Source organism: Corylus avellana, chromosome 9 (genome assembly GCF_965113065.1).
Source record: "Corylus avellana chromosome 9, dhCorAvel1.hap1.2, whole genome shotgun sequence".
In the NCBI taxonomy this organism is placed as follows: domain Eukaryota; kingdom Viridiplantae; phylum Streptophyta; class Magnoliopsida; order Fagales; family Betulaceae; genus Corylus; species Corylus avellana.
The window spans coordinates 4,276,409-4,290,473 of record NC_142498.1 but is presented as its reverse complement, the minus strand read 5'-3'; positions in this window follow the sequence as shown (position 1 = coordinate 4,290,473).

The following is a 14,065-nucleotide window of genomic DNA, read 5'->3' as shown; positions in this document are numbered from 1 at the left end:
CTTGTCAATTTCTTTTAATTATTTTACTAATTATGGATTGTCGCATCAATTTCTAAATGATTTAGTTGGAAAATTGATGTTCTTTAAGCCTTTTTTTAATTATTTAGTAGCTAAAAAGATAAGTGTGATGTGAACTATCATATTAGTTTATAAATAACTAGCAGTAAAAGCTATAATAACCCTAACAATGCTGCGATTTTAAACACTAAAGTGCGATTTTAACATACTTGCATTTTTCACAATATTTATCAACCCAACCGATAAAACATAATGATTATTAAAATAGATATGTAATATATTATAATTCTTTAGGGTAAATATATAAATACCTTTTTTAAAGAGAAAAAAAAAAGGTAAATATAAATATCTTTAGGGTATATATATATATATATATATATATATATATATATATATTGCCTGTCATTTTGAATCATCGTGCGTTGTAAGTAACCGGTCCGGAGAGATTTTGACATGGCCGTCAATCGTCATCTTGAATCTTGATGCGCAATGCTTGAGAAAAAACCCAAAAAAAAAAAAAACATTAAAAATTAAAAACCTGCAACTTTATGGTTATTAGCCTTCCTACTTCGATTTTGTTCTAACTTCTAAGCAACCAAAAATCTGAAAATATATCATTTTTACTAAACCAATTTAATTTAGGGTGGCAAAACAAGTTATTGTGCCGGGTTTGGGTCGACCCGCCTCCATGTTTAGGTCGACACGAGTTTGACCCGTTTAGTAAATAGGTCAAATGTGTCAACTCGAACACAACACGCTAATTTAATGAGTGACACAACACAACCCAAATGACCCAAAACCCAATTATAAATATATATACACACACATATGAGACAACCCGCAAACCTGCAGGTCGACACGACTGACACGTTTATTAAACAGGTGAACTATTTAACCTAAACTGATGCAGGTTGGATAACAATCGGGCGTTTGGTACTGCGATCGAGCGCATGCTGTGACTGCGATCGATCGCCTGCGTGCTGCGATTGAGCTCACGCGGGACCTTTATGTTATTTTTTGCGTTTTAATTAGGTTAAGCCGTCTTTATTTTTTTGTTTTAATAGGATTAGGGTTTTTTGAGTCACTATTTCGTTATTTTATTAGGTTTATGGTTTTTGGGGTCTTTATGTCATATTTTATTAGATTTATGAGTCTTGGGATTATAAATACGTGCTTATAGCCCTTAATTTATCAGTTTATGTTGATTATTGATTTTTATTAATGAAAATTACTCAAAGTTGAGTTTATTCATATATTTTCCTTCAAAACCTAGAGAGTATCTAGTTTTGTCAAGAAGATTTCTTAAATCATTGATAGAATCAAGATCTATCAACGGCACAAGCCCATACTATACCAATATGGGGCGTGGAGTGCGGAAGGAATTTCCAACCACACAAGCTCATTCTATATCACGGGACGCAGGTGTCAAGCTCAACACCCAAAAGTAAAAGATAGAAAAGTCCGAAAAAAAGAGGGTGCCTAGGGAGGCGATGGAGATGACGAATCAATCGGCAATTCGTTGGCAACGCATGAAGGATGATGTGGAGATACTGTAGAAACAAATAGAGGCCTTCACAACCCGAGTTAACAACATGGGTGCCCTAAAGTTCGTCACCATCAAACAACTCCATGCTTTGTGGATGAAGATAATTTGGTTGTCACTCGTAGGACGCAATCTCAACGACGAAGGGCATGGATTGAGACGGAGATGCCGCAACAGGCCAACTTGACCATTATTTGCAAGCCTCAAATCTATCAACCAAATCCATATTTTGTGGAAGAGGAAAGGGAATTTGTGAATGAAGAGTTTCAGGAATTCGAGTTCATTGATAAAGAATTCAGATATGAAGATGTTGAAGATCCTTCGCAAGGATTTGTGGATTGGAATTCTCCACCAACCTATGATGAGGAGCCCGAAGAAGATGACTCATGGGAAAAAGAAAGACCCACAGAAGAGTACGAAAAAGATGAGTTTTTTTCAATGTTTGGCGGTCTCTATCCCAAAGAAGATAACCCACTGAAGAGGAAGAATCCACGGTTGACATTAACGATTATGAAGAAGTTGATGAAGACTTTTCAGGTGAAGTGTCTAATTTTAATGGTGAAGAGGTTGATTATGTTGATTTCCTTAGTGTTGAAGATATTTTAAATTCGCCTAACGAAGATTATAGTGAGTTTTGTTTGGATGAGAAAATTATATGTTCACAAGGGAAATAATAGTTGACCTGTTCTTGAGTATTTTCATGGCACGTGAAAGGGAGAAGGAACAAGAAAAGTACGGCAAATGTGAGATATTGCCAAGTAGTGTGTGGGGCTTTCACGACAACTATCAAAATGTTTCAATGATGATGAGAAGCGTCACGCTTATTGTGGGTGGAATTTTGTCTTGATCTTGAGGAACGACGAGTGGAATGAGTTGATTGGGCATCCAAAGGACCATGGAAAGGGCTGAATTTGAGGTCGAATTCTCTCCAACTAGGGGAGAATGATGCAGGTTGGATAAGTCGGGCGTCTGGTACTGTGATCGAGCGCACGCTGTGACCGCAATCAAGCACTCCGTCTGCGATCGATCGCCCGCGTGCTGCAATCGAGTGCATGCGGGACCTTTATGTTATTTACTGCGTTTTAATTAGGTTAAGCCGTCTTTATTTCATTGTTTTAGTAGGATTAGGGTTCTAGGAGTCACTATTTCGTTATTTTATTAGGTTTAGGGTTTTTAGAGTATTTATTTCATATTTTATTAGATTTATGAGTCTTGAAACTATAAATACATGTTTATAGCCTATAATTTATCAGTTTATGTTGGTTATTGATTGTTATTAATGAAAATTACTCAGAGTTGAGTTTATTCCTCTATTTTCCTTCAAAACCTAGAGAGTATCTAGTTTTATCATGAAGATTTATTAGATCGTTGATAGAATCAAGATCTATAAGTATTTATTCGCTACTTATTGATGTTCTACGTTATATCATAAACTCTAAACCTAAAATTACGTGTCGTGTTCATATCGAGTTCGTAGGTCACGGGTTAAATTGCCAGCCCTAACCAAACATCTAAAATATAAAAATTTCTAAGAAAACCAACAAAAAAAAAAAAGTTGGGTTTGACCCTAAGAGGTGGGCGAACCACCCCCAGCCGGTCTTTGGGGGTGGCGAAAGGCACCCCATGCCCAAGTTGGGGTGGCCAGCCACCCCCTATGGGGAAAATGGGGTGGCCAACTATCCCATATTTTTTAATTATTTTATTATTATTTTAGTTTACATTTATTTTTTAAAATGTAAATAATATTTTATTATTTTATTTTGAATGGAACATGTGGCGAGTTTTAGATGGCTAAATGAAATTATACCATCCAAATTGACAAAAAACCTGATGGACTATTCCCCAGCTACTGCTGAGGACCTGATCCCAAAAAAAATCCTTATAATATTCATTTCAAAATCAACTCCCAACATTTTTTACTTTTTACATCAAAAAAATAATATATTTTTTTTCTTCACTTTTTTATAAATAACATTCGTACATTTTTTTTCACACATCAATCAAATTTACTTCAGTTTTGGTCCACTTCCTTTCTATTAAGTCCAATGGAGGCCCAAAAAGAGTAAAAGCAGGGGCCTAATCAAGAATTAGACTTGTAGATTCATTTGATAACATATTTTAGAATTGCTTTTTGCTTTTTGAAAAAAAATATTAAACACTAATAAATAAATTTAAACTTTATGTCACATCACAATTAAACTTTTTTATATAATTTTTCAATTTTTTTTAAGAATCCAGTATATTCACGTCAATAAGTGTAAAAGCAGAGTTGACGAACCCTAGATTGAGATGTTAGACAGAGGAGAGTACTAAAACTGCACGTATCTTTTGTACTTTCTATCAACGGTTGGAATTATCACTGTGGTTTATTTCATTGCCACGTGTCTTCCCTTTTGTTCTTTAGATTCCAAGGATGGAAATTTGCAAAGAAATTGAGGGGGCGACCAAAAGGAGTCAACCCAGTTTCATTAACTGTTTACTTTTTTTTTTTTTTTTTTTTAGTGGTGTAGATGGCAATTCCGTCCTTTGAACAAAAAACCAACGGACTTTTTGGTCAATTCAACTAACTTCATTCTTTATCTTCGTTTGATTTCGGCCGAAATCCCGCTTTCTCACCTTCATGAAATTAATATGCATATAACAACGACAATTTTCTTTGACTCAAGCTTTATTAGATGTTGAATGTTTTTCGGTCAACATTTTTCTGCAGGAAAATTACATTTTGCCTCATGAACTACAACGAATTTTTATTTTATCCCCATAAACTATCAACTGTGATACCCGATTCCTATAAACTATCATTTTGTGTCAAAAACTCCTATTCCGTTAGTTAAAAACTCATTATGTCAATAAAAAACGGTCAAAGTAACAATGCATTATAGTTCAAGAGGACAAAGTGATAATACGTTATAATTCATAGGGGTAAAGTGACATTGAATTATAGTTTATAGGGGGCAAAGTGACCGGTAGACGACCGTATGAGTTAACACCTTTGACTGACGGAATGTGAGTTTTAGGCACAAAATAGTAGTTCATGAGGGTCGGGTGTCACAGTTGGTAGTTCATGACGGAAAAGTACCAATGCATTATAGTTCATGGGAATAAAAGCTAGTTTCCCTTTCTTTTCTTTTTTGGCGTTTAGCTCGTACAAAAAATAAGAGACGATATAAAAGGTTGGCGAATTTCAACATAACTTCTGCAGCTTTCGGTAGTGGTAAGACGAACTCTAGCAAATGTCTAGCAGTTTCCGATAATAGTTGGACGAACTTCGATGATTTAATAAGAATAAGCTCAAATTCATAAAATGATTTACAGGTTTAAAAAACAAAAAATATTACGAAAATTAAAAAAGGTTATTTTAATCAATTGATTTTTTTTTTTTTTTTTCAATCATATCAAATACCGAAAAATATGGAAAACGTTTTTTAAGATATATTTTATATTGAAACAAACGGACCATTAGTATTAAACTCGATATGTATTGAAAATGTATGTGACTTTCACATAGATTTTTTTATTTTAAAAAGGTTAGTGAGCTCATTTGACAACATTTTTTATGATAGGTTTTTTGCTTCTTAGCTAAAAGGAAAAACATTAAAAAAAAACAACTTAAAATACGAAATAGCCATAAAAGACTTTTCGCCTTTATATCTCGTTACAACAAAAGAGCAAAAACACACTCAAAAATGTTTTGCCAAACAAACCCTAATGATTATCACATAATTTTTATTTATTTTTACACGTGGCAGTTTAATAAAGTAATTTAAAAAATAATAATAATAATAATCCTTTTAGGTAATGTGTACACATACATGATGCATATATATTACTTGAAAATAGTCTGCACACCATCTGGATGCTTAATTGGGTCGGGCTTTCCGTATTGGCCCATATATATGTATTTGCTTGAATCAGTTCTTTTGGGTTAGGTCAGTCAAACCCGAATTCGGGTCAATGGGTCCAAACCAACAATCTTTGTGGATACATTACAAAGAAAGGCAAATAAAACGACAAAGGTAGCTTTAAGATCCGTATAAGGACGGGTCATCCAGCTTGGTCCTTTTCGAGACTGCTTGGGTCTTTTGGACCAATTTTGTTCATGGATATCCGTGGGTTCTTGAAAGCCCAATAAGGAGTTTTTGAACTGGGCTTTTTGAAACATTAAGCAAATTACCAATTCGCATGTCACTAAAATACATGTTCTTTTTTTTTGAAGTTTTCACATTATAAATTTTGTTTATTATTTTTTTGCCTCCCGCTTTTTTTCTTTTACGCTCTTTCATCCTCTTTCTTTCACACTCTCTCCCACACAAAATAATATTTAAAGAAAATAAAGAGTAGAATAGAGAATTTGTTGAAGCGTGTATAGAAAAAATGAATAGCCAAAATAAAAATTTATACTTTTTCAATAGCTATTTTGCCTACTTCTATTGAAGGGGAGGCTAGATATCCTTACAAAGTTCCTTACAAATGTAAATTTGACAATTCATATAATATTTATCATGTCGGCTGTTAAAATGTGGATTGTCACTTCACATATGATAATCAACATGACATGACACTTATCACGTTTACAAACTTGAGTTGCAATATACACAACACTTATCACGTATTGTTACTCATTTTTAGAAAAATATAGACTGTCACATGAGTTTGTAACGAAATCATAGTAAAAACCGTAAGAGAAGTGCTACATGTACTTCAAAATACTTTGAATATAAGGTGAATTCACCCATGGAAGAAGCAAAGGAAGCTTGGGGGTTTGATAGAAAAGAATATTAGTTGGAAATGGGACATATGGGTGGGAGAGATGTGACCTCATGAAGGGTCGCCATTAATTGAGAGGTCTTTTCTCTTGAGTCATCCATCCCAATCCGATATAGGCTAGAAAATCTCTCTCTCAAGTCTCAATGGTGTCAGCACAAGCTAAGCTGCTGCAAAAGCAACATGCCACTGAGATCAAGTGGGCCCAAAACCAGGAGAATTCTCATGGGACCTTTTTCTGATATCATCATCATCGTCTCATCACTACAAAAAACAAAAACACAACAAAATCAAGAATTGGTGGCAGCAAATGCCAGAATTCGATTTTTTGTCTTTGTGCATGTAAGCAAATATTTTGCATGGGGCATGGCATGCATGCACAACCATCAGTCTCTGATCACTACATTTGCATGCCATGTCATGCCAACCTATACTTTCATAGATACACCCCTGCATTGTGCATCCAAGTCTCAGAGAATCCCACACACCCAGCTAGCTTCCCCCCTCACCCTCACTCCACTCAGCGCGTGCATGCTCTCTCTCACTCTCTATACTATATTTAGAACATGTTTCACTTTATAACATTCTCTGACTAAATATAATGCATCATCATGGTATTCTATCTTAACTTTTTGAGATGATCATAAGGATGATCATTTTCTATCATTTTAGACAGATTTTTCAATGTTTTTAAGTGTAATTTCAATATGTGTGTGTAACAAAATTGGACAAATTGAGTTATGCTCAACATAATTGAGAGTTCTTTGTTGAGGTGAATGTTGATATTAAATCCAAATATACATAATTTTATAAAAATAGATTCACTATGTTAGTGACATAATATTCTCCATATATTATAGTAATATCTACTACCATATTTAGCTATTGTAAATATGTTATGAATATTTTGTGATTTTGTAATTATTGTATTTAATTTCTTTTTATGGCCTCACTCAACTATAAGTAGGTCATTCTATTGTACAATTTTTATATATCAGAAATACTAGCGTATTTAGCTTGTCCTTTTCTTCATGGTATTAGAGCCACCATTTTTCAGGTGTCTCTCACAAGCCTTTGTTCCCACGCGTGTAGTTTCTCATTTAAGAGTTTCTTTAGTGTTTTTCACTGCGACTTTGGTAGACTAAATGCTTCGTTGGGATTTTTTTTTTTTTTTTTGCATGTAACGGAAATTTGGAGTTCATTTGGTATAGTAGAATCTCACATGCGCTGCTTATAGTCCATGTTGTTGCCTTCGCGTGCTAGTGACGTTGACTCTATCTGACAAATCAATCTCCAAAATGGATCTATCACCCATAGATCAACATTTTTGTCAAAAAGGGTCTCCAAAAATTGTCGAACGCGCCCTCACGTGCCACCTCTAGGTTAGTCCAACCACCACACTCCACCAAGTGCCAGTATCGCATTCTGTGCGTGAGATCCATGCGCTCAAGCAAACCACTCTAGCCTCATAGGGGCCACATCAGATCCTAGCCTACGGTTACACTTGTGTGTGCCACACCCGATATGAGCAATCGGCTTCACCTGTTGCACGCCACACTTGATTGTAGGGGTGGGCAAATGCCTGCCAGCTCCACCCCACCCATTTTTTCCAAGAAAAACGTAAATCTAGGTTAGTTTTTGGGTTATCCGCATGGGGAGGGTCGGATTGCGGGTTGTATTTTTTTAAAACCATGGGTACCCGCCTTGTCCTCCCCAAAAGTAACTTAACACTAAAACCCCAAAATATCTCCCTCTTTTCTCTCATCTCACGCAGCACGCCTCTTCTCTTTCTTTCCCTCGGATTTTCTTTTCTTCTTCTCCTTCGTTCCAACAAAACTACAATGAAATCAAAGAAAGAAAAAGCCCTAACAACGACAGCAATCCTGTCGAAGTTCTCAACGACAACGAACCATGGTTTGGGTCATGTAGATCACAATAACTACCATGGTTTGGGTCATGTAGATTAGAAAAGGTCTTACTCAACCGGTAACACAGAAAATGTCCTACTTTTCTTGTGGATGCACAACCACAAGAACTCTTCTTGGTGATCATCTCTTTCCTCCCTCCTCTTCTTCTGCATCTACAAAAAACCATGCCCATACGACACCAGACCTACCCCTCCTAGCCCGCCCCGCCCTTGTAATACCCCAATAAAAACAATAGTTTTTATTAAAAGATTTTCTACATGGAATGGTTAAAGGATTTTTGAAAGACCCGGTTTTATAACAAAGGACCTAAGCCCATGCCTATAACCTAAAACTCCGTAGGTATTTTGAAGCACAAACCCGAGCTTAACCCTTTATGATCGAACATACGCTAGGGTTACCGGACGTATGCTCCTAATTTTAATAGATGACGTACGTGAGGGGGGGGGGGGGGGAACACCATACGTACACTTGCAAATAGTACAAGGACATACGATGGGGACCACTCAGATGTACGCTACTTTTTGGAAAAGCCACTGGATAATACCTGTACGTATGATGCACCCTTCGGATCGTTGAGTAAATAGTATCGGACGTACGCCCCAATAGTACTGGACGTCCGCTACTTTTCAGAGTAGTTGTTAGCGTTTTCAGCTTTTTTGGCCTATAAATACCAAACCCCCATCGCCCTTCAAACATATTTCTCGCCTCCAAGCCCTCTAAAACCCCTTGAGTGAATGTCTTCGTTAGTTTTGTGATTTGAGAAGAAATGAAGCATTTGTGTGCGTTCTTGCCGATTTCCAAGGTAACCCCTTGCCCGTTTTATACTTTCACTACTATTTTTATTGTTTTCTTAAATGTTGAAAGTCTTCAAAAGATGTTATGTTAAGCTCTTTACTCTTTTCCTTACAAAACAAGAAATGTTTTCAAAATAGTTTCAAAAGTTTCTTTGATTCCTTGTATTGCATGATGTTGAGTTTTCTTGCGTTGCATGTGTTTATTCCTTAGCCTAGAAGGGGATATAGTAGCCTATAGATTTTATAGAAGCCTTAAAACACAATTTGAAACTTTAGATGGCTGGCCTAACTCACTGATCGGACGTATGCCCTCGAGTCCAGATGTACGGTCAAAAAGCCAGACATCGGCCCTTAAGCCCCACTTGTGTGTATTTTAGAGCCTAGCAATCCTTTTGTCAGTTAAAGCTTAGTATTTTTCTTGTAACGGTCCTCTAGAACTGCGCATAACAACGTGTCGTATTGCGATATAGCAGGATTTAGCGATGTCGGAGGATTCAAGCGAGCGTACGAGGTAAGTAAACACTTACGAACTCTTTTCTTAAAAACGTGGGATATGTTAGTTGATTGACCACAAGTATGATATGAGCATAACTATATTTTGTACCTACTTGGTAATTGTTTTATTAATGATTAATAAGATGCATCGTATGACATGGTACACCGGTACGTGCGGTATAATGGCCAGGGGCTTATTATATAGACTTTATTCTATGGTCAAATGTATATGTGTTATATGGGCCTTAGATCCAATAGTTGTTTTGTGGCCAGCGCAGCCTTAATGGGTGGTCACTACAAGACATACATCATTAGTGGTGTGGGCCACTCAAGGTCGGACTCGGTCGTGCCGCGAGTGTTATGTACAATAGCGTACAATGGCTGGGGCACTAGCATTGTATTATAGGCCCCTTAGGACAGCGTCAACCCTGCTGAGAAAGGGTAATATCTCGGGTAGATCGTACGTGAGAGTTATGACCTATGAAAGTATTATTATTTTTGCATTAAAATACTTAGGTGATTGCCGCTAGTAGTACACCACACTTTTGAAAATCAAAACGCTATTTTATGGTGTATTAATGGAGACAACACCTCGTTATAAATGTTTACTAAAATTGCACGTTTATTTATTTTTAACTGGGCTCATATCATACCTAATTGTGAGGTTTACTTACTAAGTCTTTACACTTACGCTGTAATTACCATTTTAGGAAGTCTGTCACTAGAACCAAGGAGTGGCATGGTTGCCACTATGGACCTTGCTTTAAAATTTGCATGCGATCAACAGGTTTGTTTTACATTGTTATTAGTCGCTTCATGCCTTTGATTTCGAGGAATATACTTGTCCTTTGATGATTTAATAATTTCTTAGATTTTATTTCACATTCCTATGCATTAACTCTGATAATGCTTAGAGAGGCGATTCCTCATTTAGCTGCAAGTTGGTTTAACTGGAGTAATTGCCAGAACCCTGCCAAGTTAGCCAAGGCTAATTTTGGGAGTGTTACAGCCCTACCCGAAACCCAGGGGATCGATATGGTGACTTGAATCTGAGTTTTGGGTAGAGTTTTCCAAACCTACTAGGTTTGGGTAGTCGACCCCCCCCCCCCCCCCCCCCCCCCCCCCCCCCTTCACTTGATTGCAGCCCCTCAACTTCACCTCTCAACACACCACTCTAAAATAATCTAAATCATACCCCACAGTCCTACACTCATTTTGTTGCATGCACCACACCAAATTATTATCCTTCCAAGCCTACATCTCACAATTTGCTACAGCCACACCTGATCTGATATCTTCTCGTCAACGATCAGTAATTCAAGCTCAAACCTAGGTATTTGTTTATGCCATATAATTTTTTTTAAAAAAAGTCTCAAACTTCTTCCAATCTCGACCATATTGTCCGTCCTATTAAAAATATTTTAGATGGCTCTAATTATAATGTGGGCTCAAAATATCAAGGTTTTCTAATTGAGAGGGTGAAAATATGGCATTATTTTTATGGCAAAGTTTCTTATGACTAAGTAAAAAGAAAGTGAAAAGAATGATGCTTTTGCAGATCATCTTGAAGATTGAGAGAATGTGAGATAGTAAAATCCCCTCTTGGTTCATCGACACTTCAATTACTTCCATACATAGTGTTCTTCCCAAGCTTGGGAATGAGAAAGCTGCTTGGGATTTCTTGGCGAAGCGATACAATTGTACTCATGATGCCTCACTACAATTCTAGCTTAAAACTAAACTTGATAAAACGCATTAAGAACTGGGTCAGTATGTTGCTTATTTTTATTGTCAAATTAATAATCTTTGGAAACAATTATCCCCTGCAGACCCTCAACTAAAGTGCTATGAAGATGTGGAATTATTCGCGGCATATCGAGATTGTTGAAAGTTTATGCATTTCAATATTTCATGATGGCCTTTTGTGAGGGACAAAAATTTGCTACAAACTAGTTTGTAGCAAATTTATACAAGCTCATCTAATAAAGTGACATGTGTCTCTTAACATATGAGAAGCACAAGTTTTTTTTTAATAACATGTGCTTCTCACATTTTTTTTTAATAGCTATGGGATACATGTCACTTTATTAGATTAGTTAATATGAATTGGCTACAAACCAATTTGTAGCAAATTTATGTCCTTTTGTGAGGACTTTAAGTTGACTCGGGCTCTATTAACATTGCACCCATCTTCCTTCTCTGGATGCTGTTGTAGCAAAGCTCATCTCTAAAAAGAATCGTCACTCCATTATGAAAACATTGTCACAAATATGGCAATTCGGTAACGTATAATAATAGACAATTATATAATACCATTCCCCCCCTATGTTAGTGTATTATTGTCTATCAAACTGGCTCTGAAAGTAGTTGAGTGTCTCCAAATCCTTCATCTCAAAATTTGACTAAGAAAATTATGAAGACCTCGCATGCTTGAATTATCATCACTAGTAATGATCATATACATCATCTACATAAAATAAGAATAAGAATAGTATCAACACTAGTAGTCTAGAGAAAGTGGGTCGAGTCATATGAACTAGAGACAAAGCCTTGATAGGGACAACCACATAATTGAATTTAGCATCCTCTACACACGTTTTAGAGACAAAGCCTTCGTCGTATGCTTCAAGAGGTTTAAATGCAACATACTGACATAATTCTAAATGCATTTTTAACATCTATTTAGAATAACTGCCAATGACGAAGCATCAACTACAAGCAAAGATCTAATAAACAATAAGACAATTAGTAGTCCTCAGAAGACCAATGTTAAGATCCTTGCCATAGATGGTGAGCTTCTATCATATGCTATTCTCTACAAGCAGTTAGTTGGTAGTCTTGTTTATCTCACAGTCACACAACACAATATCTCATATACTATTCATTTAGCGAGACAATTTATGAGTATACCTCACTCTACACATGATGTTGTTGTTCTTTGCATCTTGCGCTATGTCATGGATTTCACTGCTCTTCATATTCCTCCATTGAGATTCAAGCCTATTATGACGTTGACTGGGTTGGTGATCCCATGAATCACCGCTCCCCGTTGGTTATTGTTTATTACTTGGGACTTTTTAAATTTCTTAGTGTAGTAAGAAACAATATGTTGTTACTTGATTCAAACTCGTAATTTAAGTTTTTCTTTAAATTGAGTTTTAAAAAATTCTTTTAACTTAAGTCTATAGAATTATTATGTGTTTATTGAGCATTTGAGAAGTACATACTCTTTTAATAGCATTAACAAAGTTAGTAGAAATTATATTGAAACAGTAAAAAGACATGCTTTTCTTACATGTTATAACCCAGTTGAGTGAAAAACTCTAACCCTACTAGTACTCATTAATTTTGTAGATTTTGAAAGCATTCTCATCCACTTCCTTATTGTAGGGAATCCTTATTTTGGGAGTCAAAATGGTAAAATGCATGTGTTTTTTACCGTCCATTTGGTGCCCTAATATGTTTTTTTTTTTTCCCTTGCATCCTTAATTTACTCGAGAAAAAAAAAAAAAAAAAGCAGGAAAGAAAAGAAGTTCAAAAAGGTATGGCCTTCAGAATAAAATCAAACGTTCCTTTCCAGTTTCTACACATGTACGAAGAAAACAAAACAAAAAATAAATAAATCATCAAATTCGCGTAGCGCACACAGATTTTGGGGGAGAGTGGGGAGGAGGTACGTAGGATGACATCAGATTTGCATGCAAAGAGGCATGAAATGAATCCATCAAAAACAGAAAGAGAGAGAGAGAAGAGAGAGAGAGAGTTCTTCAATAAACCATGCAATCTGCCTCTCAGTCCTCTCTCTCTCTCACTACAGACTGCACAGTGGACAGCAATGCAAGAGACAGAGAGGGAAAAAAAAAAGATGACGCAAGTTTACCCAGAAACGCGTGCTTTGGAAGCGTGTGACGAGCATTTCGAATTCAATGCCTAAGAAAACTCACATCTCTCTTCTTCACTTGGACTTTTCCCTCATTCCACCAATATATATAAATATATATAAATAGCAGCAGTAGTATCCTCTGTTCTCTCTCCCACCAGCCCCTTTGTCTCATGGCGGCACAAACCGAGGAACCCAAAAAACAAAAACAAATTAAAAACTTTTTATATATATATATATATATAGAGAGAGAGAGAAAGAGAGACGTTGCTTGCGTCAGCAGGGTTTTGCAGGGGAAAGGGAAGTGTAAAAGGGCGAATCAGAGGGGTGTCAATCCTTCGTACAAATCGTCTCCTCTATGGTAAGAGAGTGCGTCAGAGCCCCATCATTGTCTCAATTATCAGCGTGAGTGAGAGAAGAAGAAGAGAGATGATGATGACGACGATCCACATCGCCAACTCTTTTTAAGGGATCGGGCGTGCGTTATCCTACGCACACTGCTTCTACTTGACCTCCATCTTGTCGCTTTCTCTCCGACTATTTTGATTCATTTAATTAAATAAGTCAGATTAGAATTAATTTATATAATTTTATATCTATGTCTTAATATGATACAAATCCGACACACGACATAAACGGATGA